Source organism: Ceratotherium simum, chromosome 19 (genome assembly GCF_057802395.1).
Source record: "Ceratotherium simum simum isolate JZ-2026a chromosome 19, ASM5780239v1, whole genome shotgun sequence".
Lineage (NCBI taxonomy): Eukaryota > Metazoa > Chordata > Mammalia > Perissodactyla > Rhinocerotidae > Ceratotherium > Ceratotherium simum.
In genome coordinates this window covers 18,616,667-18,640,438 of record NC_141918.1, presented here as the reverse complement: position 1 = coordinate 18,640,438, position 23,772 = coordinate 18,616,667, and the positions used below count along the sequence as shown (strand labels likewise).

The 23,772-nt window shown below is 34.4% G+C and overlaps 1 long non-coding RNA gene across 1 annotated transcript in view; it reads right to left on the bottom strand.

The window, feature by feature from the left end:
• LOC147914506 (uncharacterized) overlaps positions 1-23,772 on the bottom strand; it is a 153,117-nt gene that overhangs the window by 9,550 nt on the left and 119,795 nt on the right. The window contains exon 2 of the long non-coding RNA XR_015555175.1: positions 4,000-4,095. This is a non-coding gene — a long non-coding RNA (uncharacterized LOC147914506). The remainder of the gene's footprint in view (positions 1-3,999; positions 4,096-23,772) is intronic.

Genomic DNA, 23,772 nt, shown 5'->3' with positions numbered 1-23,772 from the left:
TCTCTATCTCTCTACACTATTTAAATGAATAATGTTGCCTTTTACATCTCCCAAAATCCAGGGCTAGTTTAAATGGAAACAATGCACAGCAGCGTTCTAAAATCCACTTGTTTCTTATAAATATATTTTCGAAACTTTTTGTGCCTGACATTTGTGCTTTAAGTCAAGTGCTTATGCAAAAGCAATTGTTTTTTCTTTCTTTCTTACCCATCTTCTCCGAAATTGTGTAGGACAAAATGAATCACTACCACTCAATCCCTGACATTAATTCAACAGACACATATTTTGATTTCAGAAGAATTATGGAAACATTCTTTCAGAAGTGAGCAATGAAAGATAGCATTCTGCATTTAGCACATTTCCCTTTTCCAAGTGGCAATGAAGCATTGTAACAGCAAAGTAAATTGCTTTCTATTTCTATCTGCTTTATAAAACTGTGACACTGACAGAGTTGAATCACTGAGAACACATCTGTACACAGCTAAATGAAAAGTTTTACATGATGGTAGAACTAGGTGGAATTATTTTGTCCTTGTATGTTTTGATGACTAACAATGCTTAGGCCATTGATTTGCACACACTAGGGTAACACTCAGGGTACTGTCAGGAAACTCAGTTATTAATTTAACAGATTTTTATGAGGCAATTCTCTACACAGTTGTGACCTGGATTAAGGGACACAGCAAGGTATGGTTGTACGTGGGAACATTAGTGACAGGCCTCCTGGGAAAAGGGTGGGAATGACATTATTGAAGCGTCATGGAGAGTTTGAAGCCTTAGAAGCAGAGCTGTCCATCAAGAATTCCAAACATATAATACTGGTGTTGCTCAAATTGAGGCAAGGCAAGGGCAGAGATTGTTAGGAGTGATAAATATCTCCAAATTTCTCTCCTCTAACCCTCTGATTTCCTGTGATACCACTGACCAAACGCAACCAGAGGCCAGAAATTAAGAGAGCATGAGTGATGCAATGTGTAGGAGTAAGCCTCCTTGAGCACAGAACAAGGCAGGAAAGGGTGAACAATAGTTTTCAGGAGAGTGGCAAACCCACATAGTGGGCACGGAAAGCATACATCCAAGCTGACTGGCAGATGCCTTACTCACTTCCTGGTTTCCAGGCAGCAATCTTCGTGTATCCTCACATGGCAGAAAGCAGAGAGGGAGACCATCTCTCTCTTATCTTTTCTTACAAGGTCATTAATCTCGTTTATGAGAGCTCCATCTTCACAACCTAATCGTCTCCCTAAAGGCCCTGCCTCCAAATACCATCCCATTGGGGTTTAGGCTTTAACATATGAATTTTGGGGTGACACAAACATTCAGTCTATAGCATACTGCAAGACACTATTGGAGGTAAAGATGAACAAGGCAGATATGGTCTCTGAAGCTCAAGGAGATTTCTAACGACCATGTCATAAAAGAAATAAACAACACATTGAGATAGAAAATATGAACAGAGGCCTTGTTTAGATAGGGTGATCATAAAAGTCAATGAGGAGATGATTTTTAAGTTTGAATGGAAGAATGAGTAGACAAGCAAAGGGCTGGGACTGAACATTCCAAAAAGAGGGAGTAGTAAAATATTTAAGCAGGAAGACACTTGGCATACTTTAAGAAGTGGAAAGCCAAAGTGGAATGGAGTGAACTATGTGAAGGAGACATTGGCATAAGATTAGGATGGAAGGAAGAGAGAGCTTAGATTCAGTGGACCTTCTTGGTCATTGGGAAGCCATGCAGCAGAATGATATGATCAGTTCTTTTCTTCTTAAAGATCACTATAGCTCCTAAATTTGAAGTGGATTTTAGAGAGGCAAGAGTAAGCACACATGGATCATTTAAGAAGCCATTGAAATAACAACATAAGAAATGATGGTGGCTTTAATAGGGTTGAAGGAGCAGGAATGGAAGAAAGTAAGTGGACATCAGATACATTTTAGAGATAGAATGGGCAGGATTTACCAAAAGTGAATAAGGGAAGTAAGGAAAAGGAATAAATGGAGCGTGATCCCTGAATTTCTGGCTTTAGCAACTTGGTGGGCAGTGATGCCATTTACTAAATGAGTAACAGGTTTTGGAGAAAAAGAGAATCAAGACTTCCATTTTGCACACAATAAATTTGAGATGATTAAATGGAAATGTCAAGTAGAAATTTGAATATACCAGTCTGAGGTTCAGAAGAATTGCTTTGGCTTGAGCAAGAGGAGGAGGGTGGGGAGTGGGAGAAATGAGTGAACTGTTTTTTTGTTTTTTTTTTTTTAATTTAAATAAATGTTTTTAAAAAGCCGAATAAAATAAAATATAGCACCTAACCAAAAAAAGAGAGTGAAAGATAATTTTGAAAGTAATCAACAAACAGATGGCCGTAAGATTTGGTGAGCAGTGCATATAAAGTGAAAAGATAATGACCCAGGACATAATTCAAAGGAACGCTAACATTTAGAGGTGTGGTATAATTTATTTAATCAGCAAATAATATTGAGAATAAAGGGCCAATAAATTAGGGAGAAAACCAGGACTGCATATTGTCACCAAAGTTAATATGAAAAGTTAAGAAGGAGTTTATAAAAGGTGGGATGGACAAATGTATAAAGTGCTACTGAGAGATCAAAAGATATCAGAATAGAAACATTTCTTTTTAGTTAGAAATGTGTAGGTCATTGACGGACTTGACCGAACAGCTTTTGTGGACCGTGGTGGAGATTAGCAATTTTAGCAGAGCAAGTAGAAAGTAATGAGTTGTCTAGACAATTAATCCCTAGAGTTTTGCTGTAAAAATGGGAACAGATAAATGGGTTCTTAGTTAGAGAGATTTTGACTAAGTTGTTTTTTTTTCATTTGTTTAAGCTGAAACAGAACAGAACATGGAATTATAAAGGCAAGAATGTTCCAGAGAGAAATTCAGAAAAAAAGTGACGGTACAAAAGAGAAAGAAAATAGGCAAAGGAAGAATGTTCTTGAGAAGAAAAACGAGGATAGGCTCTAGTTGTCAAGGTTAAAATACATTTAAAGGACCTCCACTGTTTTCTGACCATATAATTCAATATTCACACCAAGAGTCAAGATTAATATCTCAGGATATATGAAGGAGCAGAGAGAAAAACTCAAACTCTGAATCAAGATACAAGTGCACAGCCTTCATTTTATTCTTACTATCGATCTCTGAGTTTTAGAAACTTCTGCTTCTATAAAGTTCACATGACAAATACAAATCATCACTAAAATGTCTCTCTTTATGTGAAGAAATGCTAAATTGAAGAGAAAGAATATAATTTCCTTGAAAAACTTTCAGAGAATTGGAGACTGTAATTTTAAAAAGGCTCACAAAGAATTCTGATAAGGTCTCCAGGCAGAGATGGATATTCAACTTGAGAAGGAGATTTTGTAACCTGTTTCTACACTCCAGACTTGTGTATCCATCTGCATGCTTGACATCTATGGTTTGATGTCTGATAAGCACCCAAAAATTAACATATCAAAAAACCCACTTGATTTTCCCCTTCCTTATTCCAACCCTGTTTCTCGCCCAGAACTTTTCATCTCTGTAAATGACAATAATGATTCATCAAGTGGAGAAAGCAAAAACTCTAGGAACTATCATTGGCCCCTGTTCTCTTTCCTGCCTTTTCCAGTTGAATACCTCATCAGCCTGTATTGTCTTCAAATCGAACATGTATATAGAATCTGTCAGATTCTATTCTTACCACTTATGCCCTATTCCAAGCCATTAATGGCTTTTGCCTAAAATAATGAAATAACCCCTACCTGCTTCTCACTTTTGTCTCTTTGTTATCCATCCTCCACAAAGCAATCACAGCCACCTTTTAAAAACAGAACTCAGATCACGCCAACTCCCTGCTGTAAACTCTCTGTTTTCCCATCACCCTTAGCCTTGAAGGCCTCTGAACACTTCTCCTATCTCGTTTCCTACTCTTTTGTCCCTTACTTACTACTCTTCAGTCACAATGTCCTTTTGGTTCCTGGAATCAGCCAGATACTTACCCAAGTCTTCCCTCTGTTTGAAGGGGTCTTCCTCCAGATCTCTGACCCTCAGTCTTCTTCTTCGTATAAAGATCTCAATAGAAATATCATCTTCAGCTAAAAAGAAACTAAAAGTTACAAAATAACGGAAGAAAGAGATAGCACTGTGAAATAGTAGTAAGTCAAATTTGTTCAATAGTGGAAAAAAGTTTTCTATTAAGTGTTGCTCTCATAAATGCAAGGAATAGGTAAGAGCTACTATGGAAAGTGATGCCAGAGGTATGTGATTTCTTAGGCTGGTATAGAAAAATAAGTATGGTGTAATATATGATTTTCAGACAAAATAAGATCTTAGTAGGCCCTGTGATTTAACCACATTATTCATATTATTTTGTAGGATTTCTTAGTTACAGTCAATGCATACAGTAAATGAGTTTTATTAATGTATTGAGCTTATTATTTTTATTGTTATTTCAATGTTATTTTTAAGCTGTAACTTTGATTTTCAAATGAAATAGCTGACAGTCTTCGATTATCACTATACGAAGTTTCAGCACTTAACAACAGCTTTAAATCTCAATTAATTTTGTCAGTAGGGCTTTATTAGTAATTGTGAATTAGAAAACTGCAAAAAAAGAGAAAAAGATAAGATACAATTACAGATTGTAAAGGTTTAGCAAGACTCCAAAATCATTTTACCAACACTTTTTACCACTGACCGTATTTTGAATGCCTTGCACGGTAACCAAAATAATTAGTTTTCAAACCTACTCTCAATCAAGTACAGAAAATGACAACCCACTTTGTTACTGAAAAACACTTTGCTTCTGGTTATTTCCATCCTTTGCTCAAAATTCTATCAGTTACATAATTTTAAAGCCAGGATTCTTCTTTCTTATGACATCAAATATTTAATACAGTTGCTATGTTCACCTTCATTGTTTTTCCAACATTTTATTCACTTAACACATGATTATTTTTCATCTACTATGTATCAGACATTGTGCTAGAGATCTGTGATGCAGAAGTGAACAAGACAATCCTGGTGCCTGACATTACAGAGATGACATTTCTCAGATGGCATAATTCTGCATCCCTTTACCAAGCTGGTTTCCTACACATATTAAGTGCAAACAAATAAATCACACACACAAAAAAACTAAAGTAAACATGATCCAATGAGGGCAGAAGAGAATGATCATATGCCCTTTATCCTTAAACCATGGCCCCACTTATTACTGCTTAATGCTCACTATTTCTTAAACTACCACATAATAGTTTTTACATTTAAATCATATCTCACTTTCCATACAGTATATAGAAAATATTTAGATGTTTAACCCTTTAGATAGTTTTATTTTATTCACTATTCAGTAATTTATCTTAATAAATCATATTTTCCTATCAGAATATTCCAATTATGGGTCTCATTCTACCATACTTAATGGTATTTTCATGGTTAAGTTTATATTGTTTGCATTTTAATCTCAAGACTACTTTATCACTGTGTTTTTGGATTAGAAAATAGACATGTGAACCTATATCAACCATACAATTTTTTCTCATAAATTGCTAGGCAAACCCAGCAGTGTTTTTTCTGCCTTTACTCAATAAATATCTACCATGTATTAGGGACTCTGGTATTTGTGTGATCAGCAGTGGTGAACCAAAGGAACATAATTCCTGGCTTTCTAGTGAGGGATATAGATAATACAAATCAATCAATCATAGACAATTACATAAAAATAGTGATAAGTCCTGTGAAGGAAACTAACAGAGTAGTGATGGAGAATAGGGTAAGTAAATCTACTTAAGAGTTCATGGTCAGAGGAGCTTCTCAGAGCAAGAATTGTAAGGGGCCAGTTATGGGAAGAGCAGATAAAAAGTGATCCAGGCCGATGAAGTTTGTCATGTTTGAAGCATGAAAGACCCTGTTGTCTTTGAGGAACTGAAATGAAAGATGACTAAAGTACAGAGGATGAGCAGAAGTGTGGAAAATGATGAGGTTGAGGAAGTAGGCAGGAGCCAGATTCCACCTATCCCATCTGATATTCTTCATAGTGAAGGCTTTCCAATTTCATCTAGTGTTTTTCTCCCTTTTTCTTTCCTCTTCTATATTATTTTAAAATTCTCTGCATTTAGTCAGCGGACATCTATGATTATCTATGTATCTTTGTATGTATGTATGTATGTATGTATCTATCTATCTACCTACCTACCTACCTATCATAAACCCTGGGGTGGTTTTTCTATGATCACAAGGAATATTTTGAAATTCAAACAATATATACTGAACAAAGGTTCAGTTTCCTTATGACTATTTTTATTTCATCTAAAATCCACAATATTTCTCAGACAAAACAATGGAAAAATTATCCTGCCACTGTGTCTTCTAGATTCCTGCCAAAAATTGCAGAGACTCCAAAGTTGCTTCCTGGCTCTCTGTCATGTCATTTATTCCTCTCTGTCTCTGTCTCTCTTTTTCTCTCTCCCATTATGTTTGGTGCATTTGATAAGCCTGAGTTTTCTCTGAGAATATTCCAAGATCATGCTTTAGGGAAACCAGCATGCATTTTAACAGGGCATATCAAGTCTCCAATCTGCATTCAGCTAACACCATAACCATAAACATGGAGGCATCAGCTACTAAAAAGAGTAAGCTGTTCCCAGAGCCAGCATACGTTTTCTTATTCTTCAATACTTCCTCTCTAGAAAGTATGGGTTTATAGCGTATCGGATGTTATTACTGCTTGTTGTGTAGCTTCCAATAAAATAGAATTTCCTCTTCTCCCGTGCTACATCCATGTTCCCTACATTTTCTGTTTGTGAATTTTTATGAATCTGTTTCTGAATACTTGTGAACCTTATCTGACTGTTCAAAATTTTATACACCATACTGTCCTTTTGATATTATATCCCCTAAGCATATAGATGGACATTACCCAAAACTTTTTACTTTCTCCTATGTAAGTGGCAACTTGCTCTCATTTACCAAACATACATTTGGCTCTGGCAGAAGAGCAGATTTAACACATTCCCTTTTTGTTATTAAAACAGTCCCCCAGCTTCCATATCTCTTAGGTTTGAAATGTCACATAAAAGTAAAGCTCTCTGTGGCTTCCTTTTATAGTACTTTCAGCTTACTCCCTTAGCAAATTGCCACCAAACTGATGAACTCCCTGTTTACTATTGGGTACTGACAACATCAAATACCAAGAATTTGTTTTTAGCCATTTAATCATCTCACAATCTCCTATTTTATTACACCAGCAAAGCAGGACTTTTTCCTTTGTCCCTTGTCAAAAAATTACCTCTAAGTAGCAAGAGGGCATTTTCTTTTTCCAAAATCCATCAGGTTACAATACATTCTCCACATAAAGAATAGACTTCGAAGATTTTGCAGTTTCATTTATAGACCTACACCTAGAAGAGAAAATCTAGAGAGCCTTAAATAACTCTCTTTGTTTGATATTTTAACCTCTAAATTGTCAATGGTCTTCTGATTTGTTTTAATTCACAGATAAAGGACCATAAATAAGGACATACATAAATTACATGGATCCTGAATTGCGTCTCTATGGGGTACCCTAAAGGAAATTCACACACATTGATTTGGCTTTAATATGCATGTCATAAATCATCATATTTATCATAGCATTTGCAATTATGTAATTTCTTATATCCCATGGACATGTAAAGCTAGGGGCAAAAAGTCGAACCTTGCATTTAACTAGTCATCTGACAAGTGTATGTGCTTCACGATAGCAAAACTTTGGGCAGCACGGTCATCAATAACTTGCACCACTAAAGGATATGTTCAAAGCTCACCCAACTGTTACTGAGTATTTATTAATACATATACATAAACCCACAAAGTCAATGTGTGAAAACAAACTTATGTATATAAGCTTACTTATAAGTAATAGAATGAATGTGTATAAATTACTTGTGTTAGTTTATTTTAATGGTGGTAAATTTTCCTAGGTTGAAGTGTAGTATATTCAATTTTAAATGAAAGCACATTTTGACCCTGTCTCTGTGGGTTGTAGAAACTTAAACTCTTCAATGTCTTTTATAAACCTGTGCCTCAGTGTCTGTTTCAGCCTGAGGCAGAGCCAGGATTTTGTTGCAGAAAGAAGCTTTGAGAAATGGTAGACTCGACTTTATTTGCTCCAAGTAACTCAAAAGGACAAAATTCTGGCTTAGAAAATGCAACTTCCTATTCTGTTCACAGTCTGCTTTGGACATAAATTTAACTACAAATGGATTAAAAATCAGATTTTTTTTTACCCCAATCCTTGTTCTTATGCTTGGCTTCTCAGTTATAGAGCAAGTTCAGTCTTAGTCATGGCCTCTTTAGATGATGCTTCTGGTTAGCTAGGCATTGAAATTAAGTTGTCAAATCTGATCAACTCTGGAATTTTGGTAATGAGGAACCTGTGCTTTTTCATTGTCTTTCACAGTAAAATATAGTGCTTGCCTCTGTTTCTGAGTGAAAGCAGAGCAATGAACACCTGATCACTGGTAGTGGTCAAGCTGAGTTTTCATGATCATTTGTTAAGGGGATTGAGAAAGAATTCTTGCACCGGATGGGAGATCAGACTATAGGTAATCACAGGGGTTCCTTCTAATTTCAAGATTCTATGATTCTATGGGACTACTTATAAGCAAAAAAAAGCCAAAGTACATCAAAGTAGGGTTATTTCAACAGGATATCATCTTTGGGGATTATTCTGTTTAACACTGATTGAGAAAAGTAGCTAAGGAAAGAACATAGTATATCTACTAGATAATAGGACCTCAAGCTGACAAACACATTTCCAATCAACCAATTTGCAAACTCCCTTAGACCTACAATTATGATGGCAACTTTTTTCAATATTTTCTATCATTTTCATTTATGCTTGATTACAATAAGTTCTCAAACTAATTTGATTCTCAAGTTTGCATTGATTTATTTTGCAGATGCATGTTAATAAGTAGAAAATAAAATAGAAAGGGTTCTTAATACAGAAATAGTGAATTAGTTCCTAACTCTCCCACAAATAACAATTTGAAACCCTGGGAAAAACAAAAATAAACATCTCTAAGGTGCTACCTAGAGCAGGAGACACTGAAATCTGAGTTTGAGAATTGCCAAGTTATAGGCAGTTGGTGAACACCTCAGATGTTCCATTGAAGCTTCACTTTTGGAGTAAAGACTAGGTCCACAATCATTTTCCCTAGGCCTGAGGGTAACACCAAACATACTTGCACTAGCAAAGTAGAGAAAACCAAGATTCTCCAAATTCAAGGTGATCAGCTACTATTTTATTACTTGTTGGAGGAAAAAAATCAACACGCTTCGGAAGAAGATAATACATCTGGATTATCTAAATGTATCATCCATAATTTCTACTCACAATCAAAAGTTACTTGACATGCAAATAAGCAGGAAGATACATCTTAAAATAAGAGAAATGTGCAGAAAAAAAGTAAAAAAAGACTCAAGTTGATCCATACATTGTAAGTCGTAGGTAAGAGGTTTAATGGAGTTAAATAAGTATGTTCAAGCCCTTAAAGAAAATGTTTAAATTAATGAATGGACTGAAAATCTCAACAAAGAAAGGAAAACTACTAAGAGGAATCAAATAGAAATTTTAGAACTGAAAAATATAATATCTGAAATGGAAAAGCCACCAGATAAAATAACAGTAAACTGGAGATTGCTGAAAATGAAATGTCAGTGAATTTAAAGACAAATCAATAAAACTTTTATCCACTGAGAATAAAAGAGAGAAGAAATAAAGTTTTAAAAAAATCACCATAGAGACACTGTTTCTGTGATTGAAGAGTAGCTAACAAATAACACTCTTGCAGATATCAGCTATAAACTCAAATAAAAAAATACATACAGAGGGTGAAAAAAAAGCAGGAAGATTTTTGAGGGAAGTTAAAACTTGGAGGAAACAACCAAGTATGCAGTAATATTCCCATTTTCTTCCTTCCTTCCTTCCTTCTCTCATTCTATCCTTCTTTCCTTCCTTCCTTCCTTCCTTCCTTCCTTCCTTCCTTTCGTCCTCTCTTTTCAATGACAGCAACAATCAAGACAAGGATTTAGGGTAGCTAAAACTCTAATAGAAAACCCAATATCTTTCTGGAAAGAGAAATCTGGATGCCTAGAACTTCCAAAGAAGGATAAGGAAATCAGAAAAGAGAAAGTCCAGGAGAAGGAACCCAAATCAGGTTATACATTCTGCCCAGGTATCTGCATGACCCCTGAACCTGGCATTAACAGAAAAATAGATAAATTAAAATTATTAAAAATGTAAAAAGACAAGAAAGAGGATACAAAGAAACAAAAAGCAAACAGAAAACTAACAAAAGGCAAAAAATAAAATGCTGTACCTAAATCCAACCATGTCAATAATTGCATTAAATGTTAATATTCCAAACATTTTAATTAAAAGGTTGAAATTATAAAAATAGATACAAAGCAATACCCACTCCTGAGCTTCTGGGTAGGAGTAGATGATGGTAGGTGTGTAGTAATCATTTCTTATAATTTCCCAAACTACTAAATAATTATATTTGAGTATATATAAGTATAACGAGAAAAATCAACAAATCACAACAATGTGGTCTCACACACTCCTGCCTCACCTCCACTCTGCCCTAATGCTTTTTGTGAGCAAAGACAGAGGGGGAAAAAACTATGGAGAAAACAGAAGAGGAATGCTAATAAGGAGCTTGAGGGGGAGTCGGAGGAACAAACAGAAAGATTATATCCTTCCTAAATTTGAAAATTCTAAAAAGTAATGGGACAATGAGAGCATGGTGTAGAGGGGAAATTTTTTCACAGGGTCATAGCCTCACATAAATGTATGATTTAAAGAGATATTGCCTTATAAAAGGTCTCATGCCTGATTTAAAGGGAAAGGGGCAAGTGTGGTTTAAAGGGATACTCTTCCAAACACATAGCGTTTAGAAGAGAAAGAGGGCAAAATGAAGGAAGAATGGTTTTTTGACAATTAAGTGGTGAAATGGAAAAGAAAAATAATTGACATTAAGCTAGGAATATGGTAAAATATCCCCAATATAAAAACATGAACAACAGGACTATAAAGTCCATTTTAGAAAATAAGAAATTAAAATTCACACAAATCATTTGAGATCCATACCTAACTCTCATTAAAAAAAAAAAAAAGGATAAAGCAGAAGAAAACTCTAAGTCTACACTCCAAACAAATTAAATATACTCAAACAAGCATGAAAACCCCCTTGAATCAGAAATTCAAAACCTAAGATGAAATAGACATAAATGGGAGAAAATGAAAAAAGAGCCAGATTGAGCCAGCTGTGATGGCCTAGCAGTTAAAGTTTGGTGCTCCCCGCTTCGGCATCCTGGGTTCAGTTCCCGGGTGTGGAACCGCACCACTCGTCTGTCAGTAGCCATGCTGTGGCAGCCGCTCACATAGAAGAACTGGAAGGACTTACAACTAGAATATACAGCTATGCACTGGGACTTTGGGGAGGAGAAAATAAAGAGGAAGATTGACAACAGATGTTAGCTCAGGGTGAATCTTTCCCAGAAAAAAAAAAAATTAGCCTATGGTAGACCCATAATCTTTAAAAAAAAAAAAAAAAAAAAAGCCAAATGAATTTAGGAAAGAAATGGAGGAAGACACATTTAACTCAGGAAAAAGTAAGTTACATTATGCCCAAGGGAGAAAAGATTCAAAAAAATTTTAATTAGGAACATTGACGTAGGGTAGGATAACAATCTAGATAGCTAAGAGAACATATGGAAGAAATAATAAAAATAGATAAAAAAGAAAGAAGTGGAAGGCAAGACTAGCACAGAAAGAATAATATTCATGTTATCTCAGAATCCTTGATGAAAAAAAATGGTGACAATGGAACAAAAGTAATATTTAAATTTATAATGTAAGACAACTCTCCAGAAATAGAAAAAGTCTGAGTATATACATTAAGAGGGCTCACCAGGTCCCTTGGAAAATTAACTCAGAACAATCAATGCTGAGATCTATCATAATCAAACTATTAGATTTCAAAGGTAAAATAAAATCGTCAAGGCTTTCAGGACAAAACATCAAATGACTTGTAAAAATTAGACCAGCAATTTCAAGACCAACATACAAAGCAAGGCAATAATGGAGAAGTATTTTTTAAAACTTATAAAAATTATGAACCAATGATTTTATATCCAGCTAAGCTCTCCTTCAAATATAGTCTTTAACTATTGAAAACAGTTTTCAACATGTAAATAATAAGGAGATTCTGCACCCATCAACTCCTCTTCAGATATCTACTTAGAGGATAAGTTTCATTCATCCCAATGGCAGAAGTTGTTATATTTCTCCCATCTTTAAAAAGATAAAAACACAACACTTCGCCTTTGTTTATCCTCTATTTTGCTTGTTTTCTATTTTATTGATATTTGACTCAAATTTTTGTCACTTAACCATCCTTTCTTTGTGTTTATTCTGTTTTTGTTTTTCTAACTTCTTAATATGGACTTTTAGCTCATTAAGTTTTTTTTTTTTTTTTTTTGGTGAGGAAGATCAGCCCTGAGCTAACATCCGATGTCAATCCTCCTCTTTTTTCACTGAGGAAGATTGGCCCTGGGCTAACATCCGTGCCCATCTTCCTCTACTTTATATGAGACGCCACCACAGCATGGCTTGATAAGCGGTGCGTCAGTGCACGCCCAGGATCCGAACCTTCGAACCCTGGGCCGCCACAGTGGAGCGCACATGCTTAACCGCTGCTCCACTGGGCCAGCCCCTAGCTCATTAAGTTTTAACCTTTCTATTTTCTAAAATAAGTTTTATTGTTACAAATTCCTCTCAAATATATATTTTTTCAATCTTACAAGTTTATATATAGAATTTTATTACTATTCAATTTTAAAAATTAGTATTTTTAATTTTCATTGTAATCTCTCCTTTAAACATATTTTATTTATGGCCATCTTTTAAATTATTTAATACATGATGATTTCAATGTGTTTTTTAGGCCTCTATAATTATGGTGTTATAGTTTGCGAATATTATATTTTCAAAACCTATCTTGCGTAGTTCATTAAGTATTTACTTGTTTGTTGAGAGCTGCTATTTGAGAGGTCATATGGCATTGGCTAGCCACATAGACTTTGGGGTCAAAATGATGGATTTAAGTACTAATTCCGTCACTTAATAGTTATATACTTTTTAATCACCTCTTCCTCAGGTTCTTCAGCATAAAATGGGCATAGTAGAAGTAACCAATTTATAGGTTGTTTGTGACAATTGAATGACTTAATATATGTAAAGACTTCTGAACATTTTCTGTCATATAGTAAGAGCTATATAAAATATAGTTAATTAATTAGTATCGTAACTAATGTAAAATAACTTCTGTAAATATTTATTTACTTTCCAACCGTTAAATGCAGATTTCTATACATACCAAGAATACGTAGCTAAATAACTATATTTGTCAATTAATCTTTGTCATCATTCATTGTTTTTTCTGTCTGATCTCTCCATTTTTGAGAGATATGTGTTGAAATCACCCAGTCTCATGATGGATTTATATAATTCATCGAGGAACAGATATGTTTCACTTTATATATACTGGAAATTAGAAAAGGTACCAAAATTATTTTGTAAGGCTGATATAAGTGTGAAAATAAATAAAGGAAAAGTCATTCACTATGGGGTTGGGAAGCCCTGAAGGGAAAGCTTTCACACATGTGCCACACTCATTGCAGCTTGCCTATAGGAGGAAGAAAGATGATCAGAATTATTTCGACAAAGGAGGACATTAATCACAGGGGCATTTCATCTCCTGCTTTTAAGAAAAAGAAGGAAGATCCCTCCCTGCCCCAGCAACAATGCACTAACCACCACTTGCTGACAATGAGAAACCGAGACAACCTGGAACGCTTGTTCTTTTCCAGTGAACTTTTGTTCAAAGCAATCTTCCCCAATTTCCTCCTAAAACTTTTAATAAAATCTGACCATCCGTTTGTCTCTTCTAGCTCTCCTTATCTTGCTACATTTGCGTTTCCCAAATGCAATTCCTCTGCTGTTCCTGCATGAACTCATCATTTACCTCGTTACTTAGGTCGCCATTCATAGTGGTCAAAAGTAGGATCTAGAGAAGACCCCCAACAACTCTCAGGCTAGTGAGCAAATACCTAAGAGCCAGTACCAGCAGAGCACACTGAGCTCACTGCTTTCTTGCAGACCCTGAAGTTGGAGGGTAAGTCTCTTCTGGATCCAAGCTCCAGTCTATTTGCATTTTGAGCTGTACTTCTTTATTTAGGATCCGTTTTAATAAAGGCATCACCCTTCCTGGTGAGTACTCTTTTGTTCTCTGATAATGGCCATTCTGGGGAACTTTGTTTCTAAAGATTTCCTAGACAATGGAATGCATTCTTTAGTAGGTATGCAGAAGTTTCTAAATGATAAAATGACTTCTAAAAAAGAAAAACAGCTCTAAAAGGATCCTTACAGCATGCAAACAAAAAAATATCTTTAATGAAAAACTTTGGCCATCTGATCAGGTACCCTTAACTTATTCCATCTGAAAGAAAAACTATTTGGATCTAACTATTCCTTTGAGTTTTATACCTGAGACACAGCTGAAGTTTTGAAAAAATAAAAGCTATAAGATCTCTATGTCTATCTGTATATTATTATGTCTACATGGTGTGTATGTGATATCCAAATGATATTGCCAAAATTAATTTGTAAAGAGCTCTATTTAATTGGCTTAGATAAAAGTAAGTATTTATATAAATTAGGTATACTCTTAGAAATATAGAAACTAACTCAAATGTTTTTCAAGTTCACTTGATCTAGGATAAATAAAAGTTAGGTTAAGTTTATTGGTTTAACAAAAATAAGCATGTCAGAGTTATCAGTGCTAAATATAATGCAAATAAACAACTTTTATTCTACCTAGGTTTACTGATCAAATAAACTCATGCTATCTCTGTGTTACAAAATTTGTCAACAAGAAAAATAAGATAATGGTTAACTGTTAAATGTCTAATTCAAACATGATTTTTAAGAGCAAGTGTCTTAAATAAATGTAAATAAGATAAAAGCTTATACGAAGTTAAACTAAATAATGGATATTCATTGACTGTCTAAATCATTTCCAGACAGGATGGTATACTGAGACATTGATTGCTAAACAAAAGTTTGTCTAATTTTGGCTTTTTAATGTTCACAGAAAGACAAAAGGTATTTGGGTCTATCAATAGACATATTTTGTGCCACATTGAAAAGTTTGCTGCAAAGAAGAATATGCTTTTAGAAATTATGAAATGTGTTTATGGGCTTGCTAATCTACTACAAAATGCTAATATATGATAGATAGTTCACAATTGTCTGCTTCCTAGTTTTCACTGGAAAGCAAAGATTAAAAATAGTTTTATAAAGTTGGAAGAAGAGCTGATAATACAAAATGAACCAAACAGAAAATGTCAGAACACTTAAAATAATAAACATAACTTAACTCTGCACAAACTGTGTGCATTGATGCTGAGATAATGCAGGCAAAGTATCAGGCACCCCTTTAAAAGATGAGAAGCAATGGAACTCTCATGAGAGCTTTCTCCTACTATGGAAGGATTTATTGTCATAGACCATTGATAAATTATGATTAACATTTATTTAAACAGAAAATATACATGGTATCTATATGTATCAATGTAGATGAATGGGTAATATATATCTTCGATTTTATCTGTAACTCATAGATAAATTTATCATAAATTTATTTATTATTTATATATAAACAAAAGTAAATAATTTCATAAAATGTAAAATAGAATGCATGCATGGCATATGTCAGTTAATTAAACTTTTATTTCAGTTACTTATATGGTTTTATATATGTAGGTATATGCTGGGCTCTAATACACATCGTATTTCTTGCTATGGAATGATCCAACATGTTGGAAAGCCACTGCCCTTATACCACAGTAAATTGAGCAACAAAAAAATCTGTGTGGTAAGCTGTAAAGGCCAATATAAGAACAACCACTTTTTCTGTCCTGTACACACAGTGATAACTCCCCAAGGCCAGGCTGTAATCATTCTTTGATAGGCTTGTACTTTGTTGCCTTGACTTTTCAGATTTGCAGCCAGGCAACAATCTTTATTTAAAAGAACTTCCCCCATTTCTTAGAAGTACTTGCAAGGCTGGGAATTCTGGTCGCGGCTTCCCAGATATTTATAGCTCTGCCATCAATTTAGAAGTTGTTGTCCCATCTTTCAAATCTTTATTCTGCCTACTCAACTTAGAGCAACCCACTTCAACAATAACATGGAGGTCCTGTTGCCCCTGCCTGTTCTGTCATTCCCAGCCTAGCAAAGCAATGTCAGCATAAACCTATAGACATGAGTGAATCTCATACTGTAATCTCCAAAAGGCATATGGTTTATTTTTTGTGTGTGTAGGAGAAGTTTATATTCATTTAATGTAATGCACAGGAAATTATGCTATCCTCTAAGAGTAAATCTGTAATTATTCTGAAACAATTGCCTTGCACAATTTCTTTTCTAGATAAATTTTGTAAGTTTTTTATTTTTTATTTTTTTAATTTTTATTTTTTTTGTGAGGAAAATCAGCCCTGAGCTAACATCCATGCCAATCCTGTTCTTTTTTGCTGAGGCAGACTGGCCCTGAGTTAACATCCATGCCGATCTTCCTCCACTTTATGTGGGATACCACCACAGTATGGCCTGACAAATGGTGCATCGGTGCCCACCCAGGATCCCAACCCAGGCCGCCAGCAGTGGAGCACAAGCACTTAACCGCTAGGCCACGGGGCCAGCCTCTAAACTTTGTAAGTTTTTGAAATTAAGAAAATAACATTTGAACTAATAAGGATGAAAGAAAATGACTATATATGAAAAGTAGGATGCAAATGGAAAAAGTAAGAGGCAAGAAAAGTAGGAGGCAGAAAGGATATGAAAAATGGAGATGGATTTTTTGAGAAAAAATAATTTTGCCCTAAAATGAAATGATTGCCAGACTAAGAAAGGGAAAAAATAAGACAAGGCTGAATGGAAATAGTAAGTTGTAGAGAATTTATGAAAAAGGAATCTTTAAAAAGGAATTTTAATGTATGGTCAAGCTGGCTGAAATTAAAATGAACTTCAATATCAGCAGTACACTGATGCAAATTAGAATTTGGTTTTTCTTTCTGTTAAACAGATAAAGTTTCTTTGCCTTTAATGTAATCTGCCTAAGAAACAACGATTCTGTGTTGCATCTTTATCAGGTCTTTGATTACTAAAAAAAGCTGAGTAATTTTTTTTACCAGAAAGTAACTTCGGGAATTCCCAGAGGGCCCCTGGGATTCCTCTAGGGATTTGTTCTCTCTTCTTATAAAAAGGGAGATATTAAACTAATTGGGCTTATTTGATATGTTAAATTACATAGGAAGTATTGTCAAATAAGAAATAGTGCTAAAACTTTTTAGATTATGTTTATGTGGATATATGTTATTTATATAAATATTCCAGAAATTCCAGAAAACTGTCATCTGGTCTTTAGCAATGAGCTTCTCTAAGTCTTTTCAAAGACATTTATTTCTTTATGCTGATGTTTTGCAAAAATATTCCTACAAAATGTTTCATCTTTAAGGAGATTCATGGAAAAGACCCTGGCAAGTACGCTAGAATAAAAGTTTCTGATAACTTTAAGATCATAACACTAAACTAGGTAAAAATTTCTAAAACTTTTATGGAAACAACTGATTGATGCATAAAATTGCTAACTGAAAATCAAAATCAACAAGAATTAATTACAGAAGACTAAATAAACTAATGATGATGAGTATAATTTTTTATGATTTCTTATGCTGATTCTCTAATGTTTTACTTTTGTTGACTTAAGGAAACTTTTGCTCTTAATGATATATGACATACAGCAATTTGGTAAAATATACTTTTGTAAACAAGGGTAAAGCAGTTATCTTTTTCTCCCTACCTGATCTCTCCAGAATTTGGAAACTATTATTAAATATTCTTATTTCTCGTGACAGCATACATATTTGCATAAATTCAATAAAAGTCTGTTCTCCTTGTAACAGGACACATTTGGAAATTTTGGTTATATTACCAAAGCTTTAACTGGAATGTCATATTTGAGAGAGCTATACATAGACTCATACGTAGATATGACCAGACAGCTTTAAGAAACTGCTTTAAAAAATTGGTCTAATACTTTGCTTACAAAGTTCCAGTAAGGCAATCTTAAAAAAGAGCTTATATGGTCAATCACTATTCTTGCTGCATTTATGTGAATAAAGCCAAGTTTAATACAAATAAATTAGTTTTACTGTGATTATCTTTGATAAAAAGGGGGATAATATGGAGAGAAATTATGTTTGCATCTTTGTAGCTATTAGATTCTTGTACTGTTAATTGTCTTTAAGGTTTTGTTACACACCTGTAAGCTGGACTGGACCCTAAACTCCTCCAGTTTCCTCAAATATCTGACTACAAACCTCCAAACCAATGTTTCAATTTTCTCCCACCCTTCTGATTTGAAATCAATAAGAACAGAGACTATCCTTTAATCTCCTCAGATTATATATACCAGGCCCTCCTCATTACCCAGATGGCAGCCAAACTCCAAAGACTTGAGCCTTAGGTACACATCTCACAGCTAAAGAAGGCTCCATTCAACATGTGGTCTTATGCAAGCAATGGAAACCTCTGAATCAAATTGACCAGGAATTGAAGCATATGACAACTGAGGGAAACAGCTTTCCCATGATGACAGGACCAGGTTCGTACACTGTTTTTCCATTGTTACTTCTTATCTTATCCTCTCCCTCTTTTTCTTGTTCTTGTCAGCATTTTTCGATATAGTACAAATCTAATTGAAGGATTTTCCACCAGAATCTTTGCTCTGTCCATGACAATGGTAACTCTTTAGCCCATATTATAACAAATTTTTTTCTCACTTGTCTCAAGTGCTGATGCTAATTTCACTCAGCGTCCCCTTGACATTAGCTACAGAATAAGACTTTTGAAGCCTCCCATTAGTCCACTCCATTAAGCCTCCATGGCCACCTTAAACAAGAACTTCCAGTAGGCATACATGACTCCAAGTTTGTCTCTGTAAGGGCAACCTTTCTCCTTTAGGTTGAAATGAGTGCCAATAAATGTATGAGCAGTAATTTCTTCCTAAATTTGGGAGAGCTAATCCATTCCACAGCAAAGCAATAGCAGCCCAATAACAATCACTTGACTCATTGGCTAGAGTAGTTTTGGACAATTACATAGCCCTTAATTATCTATTTGTTGAAGAAGGAGGCATTTATATGATAGCAAATACTACTTATTACACATAGATAAATGCCTCTAGAGAGATAAAAACTCAATTATACAAGATCAGGGAATAAGCCTACTCGTTCCAACAAATGTCACCTGATGACCGCTGGTCTTTTGATCTATTTAGCTGGTAACCTTCAGGTTTGGGCTCGTGGTTCAGAACCATCATACAAACTGAATCTGTCATTTTACTTTTAACTCTGTTTTACATAATTATTTTTAAGCTTTGTACATATTACCTGTCAAATCTCTGTAAAAATGACATACCCAATAGGGTGATATTGGCTCAATGCTTTATGAGGATCTCCATCACTTAAGTCTTGATGAGATATAGACTTTAGATATGAAATGCCTGAGAATTCTCCCTCCTACCCTTCCTTGTTACTCAAATGTGGCTTCATCGGTTTCCAATTTGCACTTTCCCTCGGATGTGGGACATGACAACCAGGAAAGGTCCTTCCTGGCACTGAGGGAAAAAACCACCATGTGCAAAAAATCTAACTCTTGACCTGCAGTGCTTTTGGGAAAAATCTTGAACAAAAGGGGAAAATGTAGAATAAAAAAACCCTCATTTTAAATGGAGTCAGGAGGCCCTGAAGGGAAAGCTCTCATGCATGCACCACTCATTGCAGCCTGCATAACCAGCAGGAAGAATGAAGATAAGAATTATTTTGACAAAGGAGGACATTAATCACATGGGCAATCATTTCGTCTCCTGCTTTTAAGAAAAAGAAGGAAGATCCCTCCCTGCCCCAGCAACAATGCACTAACCACCATTTGCAGCCAATGAGAAACCGTGACAACCTCAAACTCTTGTTTTCTCCAATAAACTTTTGTTCAAAACAACCCTTCCCTATTTCCCCACAAAGCAATGAAATCTGACCTTCCCTTTGTTTCTTCAAATTGGCCTGTAGCTTGCTACAGTCTGCGTTTCCCAAATTGCGCTTCCTCTGCTATTCCTGAGTAAACTCATCTTTTTGAGCTTGCTTCCATTTACCTTTCTATTTAGGTCAACATAACACTATCTATTTACTAGATAAACATACCATAGGAAATGAAAAATATGGCCTAATGACACTTAGAAATGTTAATATTTACATAAATATTAATATTATACATAAATAATAGCAAAAGAATACGTGAGGATCTGTGGATATTAGTCCCAATGATATTTGTCTCCTAGGATTCATGCCGTTGTTTAGTCCTCTCACTCATTCAGATGGGGCTGACCTATTTGACCAATAGAATAAAACAGAAGTGACGGTGTATGACTTCAAGATCCTGTCATAAAATATAGTTTCCACAGTGGTCACTTGGATTACTCATTCTGGGTGAAGACATCCTCCATATAGTGAGGAGATTCAAGAAGTCCTGTGAAAGGTCCACTTAGGAAGGGAACAATTTGCCAGCACCAATTGCCAGGCATGTGAATGAACCCTTTTGAAAATGGATCCTTCAGCCCCAGTCAAGATTTTAGAAGACTAAATCTTTAGCTGTTTTGTGAGAAATTCTGAGCGAGAACATCCAGCTGAGATGCTGCCAATTTCTGTACTCACAATATCATAGGATATAATAAATGATTATTGTTTGTGTAAGCCATTTGTTATGCAGCAATAGATAAGTAACATAGATTTCAAAAATAATAATATATCATTTGCAAGTTGAGTCAAAGAATAAAAGGCAAATATAGCTGAAACTAGGAAAATTTATCTATAAAATGATCTACATTAAATGTGAAAAATAATGTCACCATCTGAATAGATTCAGTAAAAGGATTCGGCAAAATTAAAATTAATTTGCAATAAAAATCTCTTAGCAAATTCAAAATAAAAGGAAACTTCTTCAACTTAGTTGACAGGAAACTGTTCATATCATACTTAAAAGTGAAACATTTGTGACATTCTCATTAAAGACAAGACAAGCAAGTTCTTGTCTTTACGTCTTGATATACTACTTAGTACTATGCAATACAGTACTGGGAGATTCGTGGCTGCCTAAGGTTGGGAATGGAATGAAGAATGACTGCAAAGGGGCACAAAAGATCTTTTTGGGTGATAGAAATGTTTTAAAATTCAATTACAGAGGTAGCTTCACAATTCTCTAAATTTACCAAAAAGCAGTGAATTGTACACTTAAAACAAGTGAACTCTGTATTATGCAAACCGTATCTCAATAAAGCTTTAAAAAAAGAAAGTAAAGGTCAAAATTTAAGAAAATGTACCAGGATGCCAGCCAATGTTTAAAACAAACGACAAAACAATTGGAAATGTATAAACATTGTAAAAGAAAAGATAAAACTGTCATTATTTGCAGGAGATATTATCATCTAAATAGGCTATTCAAGACAACAATAAGAGAGATCAGCAAAGTCTTTGACTACAAGACTATCACATCAAACACGTTATCTTCCCTATATACCATCAGTAACCAGAAAGAAAAAGTAATGGAAAAAGTTTTCAGATACAATGACTCCAAAATAAATGATAAGATCTAAAATGAAATGAGGAAGACAAATAAGAATAAACAGTATAAAACTTTACTGAAGAATATAAAAAAAGGATTTACTAAATGGAGAGGTCTTATTAGCAGTCTGGATAGAAGACTCGCTGTAGAAGATAAGACATTTTTTTAGAAATTATTGTATTACTGCAGACTAATCTGAATAAAATTCTATTTTTTTATGAAACTTTGTAAGCCAATTCAAAAAGTCATATGGAAAAAGAAATGCACATGAATTACCAAGATGATACATAAAAATAACACTGAGAAAAGGTTTCCCATATAAAATGTCAACCATAATATGAAGCTATGGGAATTAAAACAAGCTGCTACGATTTTTAAATGTCATAGCTTCATTGATTTGATAAGTTAATTTCTAAAATTTAACTTACAAAAATACACACATAGACAATGATGTATGTATTAGGAAAATCATTTTTTATAATAGAAAATAGTAAAAGATAACAATCAAAAGTAACATTAATAGAGTTTGAATGGAATACTATGCAACAGTTAAAAATAACAGTATTCCATAATTATTTAAGTGGAACAATCTTCAAGATTATATCGTTGTAGTTAAGACCACGAACACTAGAACCAAATTACTTAGATTTAAATTCTGGCTCTACTACTCACTAGGTCATATAACATTTGGCTGGTTATCTCAACACTCTGTGCCTCAGTTTTCTCATTTATAACATGGATAAAATGACGAATATCTCAGAAGGTTTTTGTGATGTTAAAAGAGTTAATACACTCCATCATATATTATCTGGGAAATGAAAATTAAAACAACGAGATTCCACTATACACTTATTAGAATGGCCAAAATCTGGGACACTGACAACACTAAATGTTGGTGAAGTTGTGGAGCAACAGAAACTCTCATTCATTGTTGATGGGGATCAAACAGATACAGTGAATTTAGAAAACAGTCACGATTTCTTACAAAACTAAACATACTTTTACCGTATAATGCAACAATTGTGCTCCTTGGTATTTACCCAAAGGACTTGAAAACTTATGTCTATGCAAAAACCTACACGTGGCTGTTTAAAGTAGCTTTATTCATAATTTCCAAAACTTGGAAGTAATCTAGATGTCCTTCAGTAGGTAAATGGGTAAATAAACTGTGCACATTCAGGAAATGAAATATTATTACGTGCTAAACAGAAATGAGCTATCAAGCCATGAAAAGACATAGGAATCTTTGACGCATATAACTAAGTAAAAGAAGCCAATCTGAAAAGGCTATGTACTGTATGATTGCTATATGGCATTCTGTGAAGACCAAATATAGAGACAATAAAGAGATCAGTGATTGTGGGGGGTGGGGTGCGTGTGTGTGAGTAGACAGAGCACAGAGTATTCTTAGGGTGGTGAAAATACTCTGAATGATATTATGATGGCGGATATATGTCATCATGCATTTGTCCAAACCCATAGAATACACAACACCAAGAGTGAACACTAAACTATGGACTTTGGGTGATTATGACGTGTCAATGTAGGTTCATCTTTGACGAAAAAAAACAAAGTTTCATTCTAGTGAGTGATGTTGATAATACAGGAACTATATGTGTGCAGGGGCAGGGGATATATGGGAAATCTCTGTACCTCTCCTTTAATTTTGTAGTAAGCCTAAAACTGCTCTAAAAAAATAAAACCTTAAAAACAAAACAAGAATTAATACATGTGAAGTTCTTTGAACAGTGACTACTACACAAGTTTTTATGTTTTCTAAAATAATAATTATCATTCATTCTTACATGAAAAAGCAAGTAAAGGTTGAATGTAATACACTATCAATTAGTAAAAAACAAAAGTTTTTCTATATTACTATGCAAACAAAAACAAATACCTATTATATATGTATATATGTATATATATGTATATAATATCGCTGGGGATATATAATCAATTGGTAAATACAATTGACACTTCATGT